This window comes from Bubalus bubalis, chromosome X (genome assembly GCF_019923935.1).
Source record: "Bubalus bubalis isolate 160015118507 breed Murrah chromosome X, NDDB_SH_1, whole genome shotgun sequence".
NCBI lineage: Eukaryota > Metazoa > Chordata > Mammalia > Artiodactyla > Bovidae > Bubalus > Bubalus bubalis.
The window spans coordinates 125,394,647-125,410,237 of NC_059181.1; the positions used below are offsets into that span (position 1 = coordinate 125,394,647).

Consider the following 15,591-nt stretch of genomic DNA (forward strand, 5'->3'; position numbering starts at 1 on the left):
GTACTGTGGTGAAGCTAAACACATGGACACAGGGGTACAGTCAGAAGCCATGAAGAGATATGGGTGTTACATGGACAGCTCTGGAAGTACTAACTCTAAGAGGGCCAGGCAGTGTTCATTCAAGCCAGTTAGACCCTGAAGCACCAGAACCTTCAAGCTGGGGAATGTTGGGCATGATGAATGACAATAAACACTCTATATGCCACCCCACCCTTTGGTACATCATATTCCCATCATATTAATAAAATACAGTGCCCGTTGTAAAACAGAGCATGCATGCCTATGGAAAGCAGCTGGGAAGAGGCCTGCCTGGAAAGTGATCTTGGACCAATTCCTAGTGTCTCTGAAATATCAGCAGTTGGGGCAGAGGATGGAGGGAAAATGAGAGACTATAAAGGAAAAGACACTGGACTCCATAAAAAGCTACAGTGACAGAGTCACATAAAGCACGAATTGGTAACATTCACTACCAAATAATCATCTCTGGAATCAAAATTATGCTCTTCTGGGGACTTCCCTGGTAGTCCAGTGGTTAAGACTCTGTGTTCCCAATGCAGGTAAGAGGGTAACAGGTAAGAGGGAAGGCTAGGGGTCCCCAAGTGGAGGAAATAGGCTGCAAGTGTCAGATGTTTTTTTTCTTTTCTCTCTTAATCAGCAGGAGAAAACAACCCACAAGTGTCAGATTTTTTTCCCCCTTTTCTATACAAAATTAAAAAGAGGTTTCTTTTAAAATTTTGTGTTGCTGTGACAATACCCGGTTCCACCTGAACTTGACTTTTCTCAAACCTTGACCTAACCAATGTGTTTTTCTTATGGAAATGTTTTTCTTAAACTATGTTAATGAAACTATGTATTTGCTTGGAAACCTGCCTTTCTTCGAGATTTATGTCAGTCGTTTTATGGCCCAGGATGACTCACCTTGTGCCAATGTTATCTCAAGATGCATGTTGTGGGTGAGGGGCCTGGTGCCACTCTCTAAGGGTTAAGACATTTCCTTTCTCTAATTAGCAGCCTGCTAGTTGGTATCTGCTAAAGACTAGCAGGGGGGCACTCTTTCTGCCCACCTCTGATGTCTACGTCAGAAGCTTTCTCTATCTCTTTTATACTTTAATAAAACTTGATTACACAAAAGCTCTGAGTGATGAAGCTTTGTCACTGGCCCTGATTGAATTCTTCTCCTTCAAAGGCCAAGAATCCCAGCATCGTTCATGGCTAGTAGCAGCAACCTTTCACAGAGGGCACAGATTCGTTCCCTTGTCAGGGAACTAAGATCCCACAAGCCACACAGCACAGCCAAAAAAAATGATGCTCTTCAGATACAGCCCCCACCCCAGCACAACTCCAAGGCTCGATCATCTTGCTGACAGTCACTTCTTACCCTTGACCCCAAGCCACTCGCTCTTCCTCTACTGGGTCTCCAGCTCTGGGCACGATTTTTACTGCAGCACCTTTTTTTCAGGTCTGTTTTCCTCCTGACACTGTTAGGGGAAGCACAATGACTGAAACCGCCCACCCTGGCCAAGCACCATAGTAACCATTTGCATGAGTTGTTTTATGACAGGAGGTCCTGGTAAGGAACACAGAACTAATAAGCCACCACCAACCAGAAGAGTTCAGGAAAGGTCAAAAGGAGACACCACATGTCCAACCACCTCCCAGAATCCTTCTCTCTGGCATCCATCTTGGCTGAACAAGGTGTGAACCACCAGGAAGGACTCTGACTCAGAATGATTGGCTAAAGATGACCTGGAAACTAATCCCATGATCCTGAAACCCGAGACTGCAAGCCATGTGGCAGCAGTCCTCCTGGGTTCCCTTACCCTACTGCTTTCTGCCCAGGGGCCCCTTCCAAATAAAATCTCTTGCTTTGTCAGCACATGTGTCTCCTTGGACAATTCATTTCCAAGTGTTAGACAAGAGCCCAGTTTCGGGCCCTGGAAGGGCTCCCCTTTCCTGCAACAACACTGGAGGCTTCTCAGAAGTAGTGGGCAAGGCTGCTTTTGGACATATGGTGATCAATGAAGCAATGCAGAATTGTATCTCATTTGATTCTCTCAATATTTTTCTGTCTTATGATTTTCTGTTATTATTTTAATTGTCTGTTGTGACCTCAGAAACTGATTTTCTGACCCAGTAAGGAGAGATGACTGGTGGTTTGAAGAACACTGGACTGGAGGATTCTTTAAAATCTTTTTCTGCTTAATGTTTTAAAAATCAAAGGGGTTAAGTTGGAAACATGGCAAAACCAAATATGTAATATTCATTCACAACCTCAGTCTTCAAATTAAATTTAATTTAATTAAAATATTGATCCTCCAAAAAGCAAACAGGGCAGATACTATTTTCATTTTAGGGAGGAACATGAGACTTAAAGAGTTTAAACCACCTGCATGAGGTTGCACTGTGATCTCCACAGTGCCAGGACCAGAGAAGATAAAGGACCTGAATTAAATGCCAAATTTGTCCCACGCCCTCTGCTAAGCCAAGAACAGCAAACTCAAATGGCTTTAGAAGTTCAGCAAGTCATTTAATGTGTATAGAGGGTGTCTTTGGTGGCTCAGATGGTAAGGAATCTGCCTACAATGCAGGAGACCTGGTTTGATCCCTAGGTTGGGAAGATCCCTGGACATGGGACAAGGGCATGACAACCCACTCCAGTATTCTTGCCTGGAGAATCCCATGAACAGAGGAGCCTGGTGGGCTACAATCCCTGGGGTCGCAAAGAATCAGACACAACTGAGCGACTTTCACTTTCACTTTTCACTTTCAGAGGGTGTCAGACCCTACAAGTGGTAGGGACAGTGGCAGAGTGGAGGGTGTGCCCGGTGTATGACAAACAGATCACACCTTCAGGTCACATTCAACCTAAGGGACCTGCAGGTCATGACCCCTGTGGGCACCTTTATACCCAGGGCCTCATTTGACCTTCATCACAACCTGTAAGGTCTGCATTATCATCCCCCCTTTACAGCTGAGGATGCTGGGGTTTAGAGAGGCTAAGTGCCTGGGTTACCCCCTATTGTGTGTATGGGAAAGGCCATCAAGCCTGGGCCATGATCTAGGGGCCATTGTCTCTTGGAGCTACAGAATATCTGACTTTTATAGTTGCTGACAATCTGAGGAAGGTCAAAGAGAGCGATTCAGCCAGACTGAGGCTGTGGATGAATATTACATATTTGATTTTTCCATGTTTCCAACTTAGCCCTTTTTATTTATTTATTTTTTTACTGGTATATTAGGAACTAATATTTTTATTGAATGAAAGAATCTTTAACTTCTACAGTGCTTTACAATATTCACAAGTTTCCCATGATTTCATATATACTTATTTTTTCATATTACCACTGAACTCTCTTACAGTTCTAGATTTATACCTTTTTTGGTAACTAAAATGCAAATATACAATATGTGGCATAAATACTGCAGGTACTTTCTCCAGTGATTTTTAGAATATTAAGCAGAAAAAGATCTTAAAGACCCTCCAGCCCAGTGTTCTTCAAACCACCAGTCATCTCTCCTTACAGGGTCAGAAAATCAGTTTCTGAGATCACAATTAAAATAGTAACATAAAATGATAAGACAGAAAAATATCAGAATCCATCACTCATGATTAGTGGTGAGTATTATTTTAGGAAACTGGTTATACACAGTCAAAAAAATTAATTGAAAGAAAAAATTTCAATACTCACTTTGGAAATTCATTTCTCCAATCCAAGTCCTTCACTCCATGGATAGGAGACAATGGGGAAATTAATGGCAGGGCCAGGACTACAGCCCAGATCTCCCAATGCCCAGTTCATGGCTAAGTTCCCTCATCGCAGTGCCTGCGCAAAGGCATTGTTTGAAAATTCTGGCAATGGGTACAGTATTCTTGCCTGAGAAATCCCATGGACAAACAAGCCTGGTAGGTTACAGTCCATGGGGTCGATAAAGTGTCAGACAACTGAGCAACTAAACAACAACAACCCACTGTCAGCCAGTGGTGCATGAATAAACATACGTCTTATAAACAGTCACTCTGAGGCTGTTTACTTCGTGTTCATGCTGTTGAGTCATCATGTTGCAGGAAGAGGGGTCTTGTTTAACACTCGGAAATGAGTTGTCCAGGAGACACACGTGCTGACAAAGCAAGAGACTTTATTGGGAACGGTGCCTGGGTCAGAGAGCAGGAGGGTAAAGGAACCCAGGAGGACTGCTCTGCCACGTGGCTCACAGTCTCAGGTTTTATGGTGATGGGATTAGCTTCCAGATTGTCTCTGGCCAATCATTCTAATCATTGTAACTCTGGGTCCTTCCTAGTAGTGCATGCATTGCTCACCCAAGATGGATGCCAGAGAGAAGGATTCTGGGAGGACATATGGACTGGTGTCTTATGTCTCCTTTTGACCTTTCCCAAATTCTTCTGGTTGGTAGTGGCTTGTTATTTCTGTGTTTCTTATCAGGATCTCCTAGTAAACTCACACAAAATGGTTACTATGGTGCCCGGCCATGGTGGGCATTTTCAGTCAGTGTTTTTCCTAAGAGTCAAAGTCCCTGCGTGTCCAGCTGTTGGACATACTTGAATTTAAAGAGAATTCTGTTTATCTTATAACATTTTGGAGCCAGAATGATCTCTGTCACTCTCCTGAGTACAGAGATGGTGGAAGGTCTGATGTGAGAGTACACTGTGTTGCTGTAGCCCCTAAGTGGGCTTCCTTCAGGGGCGTGTGTGAGGATGCACTTCCTTCAGAGCTTTGAAGAAGCACCAAGATCACTTGATCTGTGGAAGAAGTCCAAGCAGGAGTGGCTGTGTGGGGTGGTCTGAGGAAAATACCAGGGGCTCAGAATATAACTGAAAGAGAACTGAGTAGAATTCCTCTCTCTGGAAATTTCTGCAAAAGCAGGGGCAGAACATTCTGGAAGAAGCAAAATGGAGTAGGTAGAGAGAAGACAGGGTCAGAAAATGACTGGTTAAAGGAGAACTCAGCTAAGCATTACCTCCCTTAGGTGCTTCTCTGAAGGCAGAAGAATGAGGACAGAACTTTTTGGAAAAGAGCCATTTCACAGAAGGCAGAGCCTAGCAGAGGCTGTCGCTGGAAGGAAAGAGACTGATTATCATGTATGATCATGAGCCTCAAGGTTCTAAATATATGGTGGACCAACTGCTTTTATATGTTAATTTTCTTTCTCTCTTCTTTCAAAGCTGAGATACTTTCAGCTCGTTCTAATTTTTAAGCCACATTTTGAGACCAAATCCATTGTGTTATCGTGTTCCCTTTCTGCCTCTCCTTTCTCCCTTTCCATAATTTTAAAAATATGAACTCTGTATGTCCAGCCCACAGAGAATAGTTTTCAAGGCTCAGACATTCCCTAAACCAGATAGTTATGTGATTTATGGACACCAAATAAAAAAGAACCTAGTCTTGTGGGAAGGGGGATGGGAAAATGGAGGCATAAAGGGGAAGAAGGGACAGAGACTAGAAAAAGGGCAAGGCTGAAGATTGGGATTCAGCAAGAAACTGACAAGAGAGAGCTCAGGGGAAATCAAAGGCTCTCAGTCACCATCAAAATGAATTCCAATGATATTCAATCCTTGAAGAAGTATTGATGGGGTCTGATCAATATAAATAAATGCTGATCTCAAGAAAGAGGGGAAATTCATTCCCTAATTATATCCAGAATGGTTATTTCTCAAATAATTATTGTATTGTCTAATCTATATAAGTAAATACTTATCTGAAACAACTACAAAAAAAAAAGAAAAGAAAACTGCTACCATTAAAACTAATTTCAGTAAAGCGTTTGACAGTATCTCAAAAAGGTAAACATAGAGGTACCATATGACTCAGTCATTTCACCCCTAGGGGTATGCCCAAGAGAAATGAAAACAAATATCCACACAAAAACTCATGCATGAATGTTCATAGCAGCATTATTCACAGTAGTCAAGAGGTAGAAATAACCCAAATGTTCATTAATTAATGAATGGATAAACAAAAATCTGGTTTACACCCACAAAATGAAATATTCTTCTGCAGTGAAAAGGAATGAAATACCAATACGTGGTACAACATGGATAAACTATGAAAACATTATCGAAGTGATAGAAGGCAGACACAAAGGGCCACATGTTGTTTGATTTAATTTACATGAAAGAACTAAAATAGGCAAATGGATAGAAACAGAAAACATATTACTGTTCGTCAGGGGCTGGGGTGGACAGGAAGGGGAGGTTTAGAAGCTCCAATGGCAAGAGTCAAAGTCAAGTTAACCATAAGCTCAGATTTTAAAATTTATGGTTTCAAAATATGCAACCATCAGTGAGGAAATTGAAAAGTCTTTAATTCATGCCAAGTGTGTGCTTTAGCTAAATACATGACATTATTCTTAGTTAAAGACAGAATTCTCCCTATCTCCCCACCATAAAAGGAAGAAACAGAAAAAGTGGGTTACCACATTGAAGTTTTCCTTTCATGTATACCTTCATGTGACTGACATTTTATTTAGTCCTCTGAGACAATGAGGGGCTTTCCAGGTGATGCTAGTGGTAAAGAACCCACTTGCCAATGCAGGAGATGTAAGAATCATGGGTTCGATCCCTGGGTTGGGAAGATCCCCTGGAGGATGGCACAGCAACCCACTCCAGCATTCTTGCCTGGAGAATCCCATGGACAGAGGCGCCACGGGCTACGGTCCATAGCATCACCAAGAGTCGGACATGACTTAAGTGACTTAGCACTCACGCACTGAGACAATTATTTTTCCCCCCCTTGAAGCAGAGTACTTGTAATTACAAAGCCCAAAGTGGGAATTGGACCCACCAGGAGACACTCAAAGGGCAGATGGGATTTTGTGAATTCCTTCCCTCTATAGAGTAGCATTTGTGGACCACCCACACTCCACCTGGGAAGCCCGGCAAACACAATCTGACTCCAATAGGTAAGGTATGGCATATAGATCGTGATGCCATTGGGAAACCAAACAGTGAGACTGAGTTCGTTCAGATCCAGCACCAGGGCTGAGAATTCTAGCAAGAGAGACAGGCCTTTAAAAGGAGAAATATAGGAACTTCCCTGGTGGCCCAATGCAGGGACCCTGAGTTCGATTTCTGGTCAGGGAACTAGATCCCACATGCTGCAACTAAGACCTGGTACAGCCAAATAAAATAAAATTAAAAAGTAAAAGTTTTTAAAATAAATAAAAGGAGAAATATAGGACATTTGCCTGATAAGACAGCCCATCCTCGATGTGTTTGTGGCTTTTCTTCACGTCCACCATCACTGTCATGGATCCACCACCACAGGCATGGAGCACGCAGGGTCCCCTAGCCTGGTGTCTGATTATTTGTCCCATCTCAGATGTGCTTTCCCTCTGAGGATCATCCTTTTCTAGAGCTCTTGCAGATCAGTTCCTTTCTTATTCCTCCACCGGACTCTGCCAAGTCCTGGGACAGGTGGGCCTCGTTGGTCGAAGAGGTAGGGCTCCCAGGTGCTTAAGGGACACCTCCAGCGCTGCACCTGGGTGCCCTTGGATGCCCATTCTGTGGAAATCAGTCCTATTAACAAATGCATGCTTGTACCAGACTTTGCTGCACTCTTGGGATCGTGTGAACTAGTAGTTAGTGGTCGCTCACCTTCTATGTTGCTCTCCAAATAAGATGGGTTTGCTTTTTTTTTTTTAACAAAAAAGATGGTATGGAAATCTTGCTGCCTCCTGAATGATAACTTCTTCCCGCCTAGGCATTCATCTCAGATCTGGTCCTAGGCAGAGTCTGATCTGCTCATCCTCAGTGAGTTACTACAGATTTGGGCAATGGGAGGCGGAACAGGCAGGCAATGGGAAGGATTCAGAGAGGCTCCAGTTCTGTCTCAGTTCACAAAGGCACCTGAAGCCTTGCTCTTGACAATTAGGACAGGGGAGCCTTGGCCTTGACCATTAGGGCATGGGTGGCACCTGGAGACAGGTCTTGGTGTGGGTCTTCCAAATCAAATGGTGCCCAAAAGTCTCCCTTGAACCCCTGGAATTTTATGCAGGCCTTGCTTTATTTATTTATTTTTAATTTTTATTTATTTGACTGCACTGATCTTGGTTGCAACACGTGGGATCTAGTTCCCTGACCGGGGATCGAACCCATGCCCCTGCATTGAGAGTGTGAAGTCTTAACCACTGGATGACCAGAGAAGTCCCTGCAAGTCCTGGTTTAAAAGCTGAGGAAGTGGGAATTCCCTAGTGAATCAATGGTTAAGATTGTGCTTCCACTATAGGGAGTGCCAGTTCTATCCCCAGTTGGGGAACTAAGATTCTGCATGCTGTGTGGTTCAGCCAAAAACAAAAAGAAAAATTAATTAAAAAAATTTTTTAAGTAAAAGCTGAGGAAGTTATCCAGATGGTGTCAGCTGGGTCCCAGAGCTGGGGCGGGGGTGGGGGGGGGGTGGGCCATGGTCATGAAAAGATTGCACCAGAGGGAGACATTGGTCTGAGAGTCTCCACCCCGGGTGACCACATGACTCCAGGTGGAGCTAGCGAAAGGGAAGATCTGCCAAGAAAAATAAATCAAGTTAATTAACTTGTAAATGTTTTGAGGGCACAGGCACAGGCAGCCTCCAGTCATTTATAATCGTGATAGGCTTCGTTTCCTGGGCCTTTATGGTTGTCATTTAGTCCTAAAGGCAGATTCACAGAAGGAGGTCAGTGCAGGTCTGGGGGACCCATTGGTGGACAGAGAAATGAGGCTCACATTTAAGTAGAAGGATTTTGGTTGGACAAGGTTTGAGGAAAGGAGTCAGTCAAGATGTTGATTTCTAATAAAGGGAAAGCTGACAAGCAGAAGGCCTCTTGGAAGGCAGCTCCCTGCACAGAGAGTGGTAGGCTAGACTCAAGGTCAAGGGAGCAGGCCCTTATTACAAAAGCTGAGGCTACTGAACGGGCAGACGTCAGTGGGGAAAGATCTAAAATTGTGTAATGCAAGCCAGGTGCTAACGACAAAGAATTATGCAGCATTATAAATTTCAAATTATTTTCTCTCACCAAAAAAATACATCATGTAGGGGCAGGGGGCAAGCTACCACATAAGCCTTTATACTCTCATGTCAAAGAATTTATATTTACTTTGCAGAGGAATCGTTTCTATCATGTGGTCAGATCCACATAACTAGGTAGCCCACAAGTATGAAGCCTGCCCAGAAGCAGGTCAGTTGGCCTGACCTAGGGGCCAGTCGTGGCCAGTTATTTAAAGATTGGCAAATGACTAGATATTGCTGAGGGAATCGTTCTGCTCAAGGGACCCACAGGGCATCATATGAACTGTGGTTGAAATGGAAGATGTAGATAAAACATCCTCCTCAAAACCACATACAAAAGGGGGAGATTATTTTAAAAATTCCTTTGACGGGATGGTAACATAAGATGGCATATGTTCCTATGTGTGGATTCAGGACATATAGAGCAAGACCTCACATTTTAAGGGGTTCACAGTCTTCCTCGAGGAGGATGAGTGGGCCAGACCCAGAAGGTGACAGAAGAAATCTCTGACCTTTCAGGACCCATGGGGGATGACCTTGGCAGATCTGATGAACAGTGCTATTGTCCTAATTGAAGAAACAAACCAATAAAATACAAATAATAATAATGATGGTAAAAATAAATAAGGAGGGTGGGAGAAAATTTGCAGAGTTTGACAGATATGTTTATGGCAAAGGCTGTGGTGATCGTTTCATGGGTATATGCTGCTGCCAAGTCACTTCAGTCGTGTCTGACTCTTAGCGACCCCATGGACTGCAGCCCACCAGGCTCCTCCATCCATGGGATTTTCCAGGCAACAGTACTGGAGTGGGGTGCCATTGCCTTCTCCTCATGGGTATATAGTTATCTCCAAACTCATCAGGTTTTATCCATTAAATATGTACAGCTTTTGTACGCTGGTGAGACCTCAACAAAGTAGATTTTAAATATAACTGTAAAAACTAGGAAACAGGGGCCTCCCAGGTGGTCCAGTGGTTAAGAATCCACCTTCCAATGCAGGTTCAATCCCTGGTGGGGGAACTAAGATCCCACATGCCATGGAGCAACTAAGTCTGCGCACTGCAACTACTGAGCCTGCATGCCACAACTAGAGAAGCCTGTACAGTGCGAGGGAGACCCCACATGCCACCGCTAGGTTGGATGCAGCCAAACAAATAAATGTTTTTGTTTAAAAAAAGAGTAAATTTAAAAAAAAAAAAAAGGAAAAACTAGGGAACAGCAGAAGATATGGCTTAAAAGTGGGCCGGCCAGTGTGACAGCTGTGGGGGACACATGGCTATTGAGCATCTGCCGTCTGCTGTAAGTGTAGAAGGCATGTACTCAGTTGCTGCGTAATGTCCGACTCTTTGTGACCCCAGGGACTGTAGCCCGCCAGGCTCCTCTGTCCATGGGATTCCTCAGGCAAGAATACTGGAGTGGGTTGTCATTTCCTTCCTTCAGAGAGTCTTCCTGACCCAGGGATTGAACCCACATTTCTTGAGTCTCCTGCACTGGCAGGGTTCTTTACCACTAGCGTCACCTGGGAAGATGTAGAATGCATCACAGATTTCAAATAATGTACAACTATCTCATTAGTAACGTGAAATGTTGATCATGTGTGGAAATGATATTATTTTGGACATGGTTTAAACAAGTATATTTTTAAAAATAATTTCACCTTTTAAATGTGATTGCTGGAAAATTAAAAACGACGCGTATGACGGCTGGCATTTGTGGCTCACATTGTGTTTCTATCGAACAGCGGTGCATTTGAACGCCACCTCTACCAGGATCCAGGTGCAGCCCAGGCTGCAGGCACCACTCCCCTCTGCTTCTCCACTGAGGGGCTGGGGCCCTGGCTCCTTAGGATTTCTCCCACAGCTCACTTGACCTGCATGGATGTTGACTGTGATAGCTTTGAATCTAGAATTCAATTTGGAGAGAATGGCTATCTTAACAATTCTGAGCCTTCAATCTGTGAACATGGCATGTCTTTCCAATTATTTCGGTTTCATCTAATTTAATTTCTCTCAGCAATGTTTTATAGTTTTCATCAGCATGGTGTTGATAGTCTTTTTTTTTTATTTTTAAACTTTACAATATTGTATTAGTTTTGCCAAATATCAAAATGGATCCATCACAGGTATACATGTGTTCCCCATCCTTTTCATCAGAGTGGTGTTGATAGTCTTTTGTTAAACTAATTACTAGTTATTTTATGTTTCTTGGTATTGCCATAAATGAGATTTGTAAAAATTTCATTTTCCAATTGTTTCCTGCTAATATATAATACATGAGATTTTTCTATATTAACCTTGGATCCTATGACATTGCTAAGATCATTTATTAGTTCTAGTATTGCACTGTAGAGTCCCTGGAATTTTCAACATAAACAATCAGATGATCTACAGACAGGGACAGTTTTCCTTGTAAAGAAAAACTCGAACAGAAATATTTTAAAAACAGAAGGAAAACCATTTGAAAATGTACTTATCAAAGTCAGGATGGGGAGCACGGGTATACCTGTGGCGGATTCATTTCGATGTTTGGCAAAACTAATACAATATTGTAAAGTTTAAAAATAAAATAAAATTTAAAAAAAATAAGAACAAAACCTCTCTCCCCCCCCCCAAAAAAAAAAAGTTCTGTAAAAGCACTAGAAAACCACAGGAAACACTTAGATTCTCACGACATTATCTAAGGTCTGCTATGTATTATTTTGGAGGGGTGATTCCACAAGAAACCCACCATTCCGTTTTGTGGCATCAAAATACTGAACAGATTTTTCTGGCTTAAGTGATGAGGAAGTGATGGTGGTGAAGAAGGGGTCAGTGGAGATGGCTGATGTCTTAGTAAAAAATATCACTGGCTGGGTGGCTTATAAACAACAGAAATTTGGGGGGAGGGATAAATCAGGAGTTGAGGATTAACAGATACAAGCTACTATATATAATGGGCTTCTCTGATGGCTCAGACGGTAAAGAATCTGCCTGCAATGTGGGAGATCTAGTTTAATCCCCAGGTCAGGAAGATTCCCTGGAGAAGCAAATGGCAACCCACTACAGTATTCTTACCTGGAGAACTCCATGGAGGCTATAGTCCATGAGGTCACAAACAGTCAGACACGATTGAGTGACTAACATTTTCCCTATATATAAAATAAACAAAAATAAATAAACAACAAGGACCTACTGTATAACACAGGAAACTATTCAGTATCTTGCAATAAACTATAATGGTTTTATACATAAACAACAAGGACCTACTGTATAACACAGGAAACTATTCAGTATCTTGCAATAAACTATAATAGTTTTATACATATTTACTCTTTTTAAGATTCTTTTCCTATAATGGAAAAGAATCTTTTTTTTTTATTTTTAAACTTTACATAATTGTATTAGTTTTGCCAAATATCAAAATGAATCTTAAAAAGAGTAAATATGTATAAAATTAAACCACTTCATTGTACACCAGAAACTACCACAACACTGTAAATCAATTATACTTCAATACAATGAAATAAACCAAACAAACAACAGAAATTAATTACTCACAGTTCTGGGGGCTGGGAGGTCCAAGTCCAAGGCGCTGGCAGATTTAGGGAGAGCTTGCTTCTGGTTCCTGTCTTCCTTCTTTGCTGTCTTTTCTCTGTGTCTTCACATAACAGAAAGAACAAGCTAGGTCTCTGGGACTTCTTTTTATAAGGATACTAATCCCAACCAGTCCATTCTAAAGGAGATCAGTCCTGGGTGTTCTTTGGAAGGAATGATGCTAAAGCTGAAACTCCAGTACTTTGGCCACCTCATGCGGAGTTGACTCATTGGAAAAAACTCAGATGCTGGGAAGGATTGGGGTCAGGAGGAGAAGGGGACGACAGAGGATGAGATGGCTGGATGGCATCACCGACTCGATGGACATGAGTTTGAGTGAACTCTGGGAGTTGGTGATGGACAGGGAGGCCTGGTGTGCTGCGTTTCGCATTCTGGGATTCATGGGGTCGCAAAGAGTCAGACACGACTGAGCTACTGAACTGAACTGAACTGAATCCCATTCATGAGGGCTCTTTTAAAATATACTTTATTGTTTATTATGTTTTCTCCATCAGAATGAAAGCTCCTTGAAGGCAGTTAACTTTTGTCTGTATTCCCTGACACCTAGAATTGTGCCTGTACACAGCAGGTGTTCCATACAGATTTCTGCTGGAGACTGGGTGTAATGAGTTAATCAGAACTCAGGTGGGTGGGGGGAGTGGCTTCTGCAGAGTCTGGGACAGGAAAGGGGGAGCTGGAGGGACCCTGTGCCTTGCGACCTCCCCATTTTAACCTTAAGTTTTAAAAAGTGTGGTGGAGCCAGATTCAGTCTGCTGGGTGACAGGGTCAGTGGGGTGCAGAGAGACCCAAAAGCAGCCTTTGGGAAGGTGGGGGTGGGGGGAGCTTGACACTTGACCCCGGCCTCCTGGCCTGGGTTGGACCCAGGACCCTGAGACAGAGCATACACATTCTGGGGAGTCACCCCTCCAGTCATCAGTTCCCTGAGGAACCAGAAATTACTCTTCTTGGTTTGAAGGCACTTGGAAAGGAGGGGGCATGTGAGGGGGGAGGAGGAGACTGACCCTCTTCCCACCTCCAGTCTTCGAGGTTCCAGGCTCCCCCTGCTCCACGGAGACCTGACCGCCAGCCCTTGAAGGCTCAGAGCCCCGACTCGGGTGGTGCCCCTGTCTGGGAGCCATGGAGCCAGAGTGCCGGGTCAGCAGAGGCGTGTGGCCAGTGGCCCGAGAGCTGCCATGTGGACACGGCGCTTGGCCACAGAAGGCCTCGGCCGTCCTGAGCTCAGATCTCAGCTGCCGGCCGCTGAGGTGGTGGCTTCTGCAGCTGGGTCAGCATGTCCGGCTTCTCGATGGATTCCAGCTGCTGCTTCTTCGCCCGCTTGAGCTTGGCAGGGTTTCGAATCACTTGGACGATCTTTGCCTCCCGTTCCTCCTCCAGGCGGCGTTTCAAGTTCTCCCTGCGGCGATGCTCCTTCTCCTCCTCCAGGTGCTGGGAGAAGTCCTTGGTCAGCTTCCTCTCCTGCCGGTCTTTCATCTTTTGCTGCCGGGATGTGCGCAGGGGCTTGTCCTGAACCATCTGGGAGAACTTCTTCTCTGAGCGGTCCTTCCACAACCGCCCCAGACTTGCACTTCCCCTTTGGGATTATAGGAACCTCCTCCTCCTCCGGCTTCTTGGAAGCAGGGGCCTGGGCAGAAGAACTTTTTCACTTCTTTGGCGCGAGGCCTTCTCTTGCCGGCTGCCCGGCTGAAGCTAGCTTGCTCTGCTCCTGCTGATCCCGTGGGGAGACGGGCAACTGGGGTGTCAGCTCCTGTAGTGGCTTCGAGGGCTCAGGACCCAGAGATGCTGACCAAGGTAAGGCTCTAGTGATCCTGAGCCTGGCTGCAACTGATATCGGGGGACCCCAGGATAGGCTCCTCCTTATTCTTGTGCAATTCCAAGTCTGCTTCACCTTGGTCCTGGGAGAACTTGGGTGACTCCTCACTTGGCTTTGACTGAAGTTGGTGGAATTCAGGACTCGACTTCTGCTGGCTTTAGGGCAACTCCAGGCCTGGATCTCCCTGACCCTGGGGAGAACCTGAGTCTGGTTCCAGCTGCTTTCAAGGGGACCCCAAGCCTGGCCCCTCCAGTAGACTGGGTGATCCCAGGCTTGTCTCTGACTGATGATTGGGCTCACTCATTTCTTCTGCGTTCGACTAGAATGCCACAAGGTCCTGTCTGGCCCACAGAACTGAGGTGGGGTTCTTGGGAGATTCAGTCTTTACATCTTCCAGCCTTAGGCTGCGCCTCAGCAGCATAGCCATTATTTTCAAGCCCACCTGCATGTGAGGGTTCTTATGGCCAGATCACCTCCCAAGGGTTCCACCTCCAAATACCATCATCATCTTGGAGATTAGGATTTCAACATATGAACTTTGTGGGGACATATCTATTCAAAACCATAGCAACTGGCTTCCAGTGAATCAAAGAGCTGATGTTGTCCCCAGAACAGCCCAGTTTAGAAGGAGAGTCTTCGTGTATAATTTTAACATTAAATGAGGTGGAAAACCTGGGCGAGAATCCTGAAGGACACAGGCATTCTGAGACCTTGGCCAGGAGACTCGAAGTTCCCTCATTCTTGTGCCAGGGCGTGGCCCCAGCCTCCCTGAGGTCTGTTTCTCAGGCCAAGAAGCAGCAGCTGCTGAAGGTGGACTGGACACGAATTCCTATGTATGCCTATGTGTTCCCTGCATTCCAGAAGGACTAGGACCAGAATCCTCCTCAGTGCTTTCAGGCATCCCTGCTAAGCCTTTCTGCAAGTTTCTGGCCTCCCACACTCAAGCCAGTCCAGCTCCAAGCTGCCTATCTCCCTCTGGGTACATCTTCCACTTCAGCTCTGCCATGGCCCACATCCACCACATCCTTGATCTTTCTTAAACACTGAGGGTCAGACAGCTCCCCCTGTTATGTGTTGGCACCTTGACAGGTTTCAGGCAACTCACTCAAGTCTTTTGCCTTTGATCAGAGACTACACACCTTTCATCTTAGATTCACAGAAAGCAACAGTAGACTCAGATGAATTTGA

At 44.5% G+C, this 15,591-nt stretch overlaps 1 pseudogene; it reads right to left on the reverse strand.

The window, feature by feature from the left end:
- Positions 1 to 13,811: 13,811 nt before the first annotated feature.
- Positions 13,812 to 15,591, reverse strand: LOC102416623 (annotated as a pseudogene).